Below are 1,360 nucleotides of genomic sequence, written 5' to 3'. Positions count from 1 at the left end.
TTCCAAGATTAGTTTGGAAAGCTGGCTTATCTGAGTTTCGAGGCTTTGGATTGATGCTTGTTGATTTTTAAATGTTGTCTTGGTATTTTAGAAACAGGTTCCTGACACTGATATGAATTTTGAGAGCATCCCCTCAAGCTTCGGTTTCTTCTCTTATTCATAGTGTGACTGTAGAAAACCCGGAGGATGTTGTGGTCTTTGATTTCCTAGATTGCCCCATGAAAAATTTGGGTGGTTCCTCCAACCTGCATTATAAGTATTAGTTGACTTGTTCCCCTTCAGTTGTGGGATTGAAGGATTGATATTCTGTATGTACACCTCCTCCGCTTGAGTCACACCTCATTACTGGATGTACCTGCGAAGAACCAAGTAAACCATCAATCTTTTTATTGAGAAGTTCTACCTGATTTGACAGCATAGTAACTGAGTCGACGTTATAAACGTCGGCTATTTTTGTTGGCTTAGTCCTCATGACTTGCCACTGATAGTTATTCAGTGACATTTCTTCAATGAATTCATAAGCCTCTTCAGGTGTTTTATTGTTGATGGTTCCGCCAGTAGCTACGTCAACCATTTTCGAGTGGAGGGATTCAAACTATTGTGGAATGTTTGTACTTGAAGCCAAAGTGGCAACCCATGGTGAGGGCACCCTCTCAGTAAGTCCTTGTATCTCTCCCATGCATCGTAAAGTGTTTCTAAATCCATCTACACAAAAGAAGAGATATCATTACGTAATTTAGCGATTTTAGCCGGCAGAAAGTATTTTAGTAAAAAATTTTCGGTCATTTGTTCCCAAGTAGTAATTGGCCCTCATGGTAACGAGTTCAACCACTGTTTAGCTTTGTTTCTCAGTGAAAAGGGAAATAACCAAAGACAAATGGCATCATCAGAAACGCCATTGATTTTAAATGTATCGTAATAAGTGAGCATTGGGATCTGCATCCTGCAAACCATCAAACTGAACAAACTGTCGTATCATTTGAATTGTGTTAGGTTTTAGTTCAAAAGTATTTGCAGCTATAGCCGGTCTAACTATGCTAGATTTTGTTCCTATTAAAGAAGGTTTAGCATAATCATACATAGTGCGTGGAGCAGGATTTTGTTTAGCTGCAATTGCAGGAGGTAGCTGATTGCCTGGGTTTTCAGCCATATCTTCGGTTGGGGGTTGAGTATCGTCTTCTTGCTCATTTTCCGTTTATCGTAAGCTGTGCCTTATCTCTCTTTGATTTCTACAAACTGTACGATCGATTTCTTCGTCAAAACGTAATGGTCCTAACAGGTTTCTTCTAGTCATAAACTATAAAAACCTACCAAGAGAAAGAATAAGTAAATTAATAAATAATAATAATAATAAAATTAA

General features: G+C 38.3%; 1 non-coding gene across 1 annotated transcript; it reads left to right on the top strand.

Annotated features, from left to right (window-relative positions):
• The first annotated feature begins 631 nt into the window (after nucleotides 1-631).
• On the top strand, nucleotides 632-738 carry LOC121205884 (small nucleolar RNA R71). Its single transcript, XR_005900957.1, has one exon. It is a non-coding gene; the product is annotated as a small nucleolar RNA R71 (small nucleolar RNA).
• Nucleotides 739-1,360: the final 622 nt, after the last annotated feature.

This window comes from Gossypium hirsutum, chromosome A08 (genome assembly GCF_007990345.1).
Source record: "Gossypium hirsutum isolate 1008001.06 chromosome A08, Gossypium_hirsutum_v2.1, whole genome shotgun sequence".
NCBI lineage: Eukaryota > Viridiplantae > Streptophyta > Magnoliopsida > Malvales > Malvaceae > Gossypium > Gossypium hirsutum.
The sequence above is the reverse complement of the archived record's forward strand: the minus strand, read 5'-3'. Positions and strand labels throughout refer to the sequence as shown.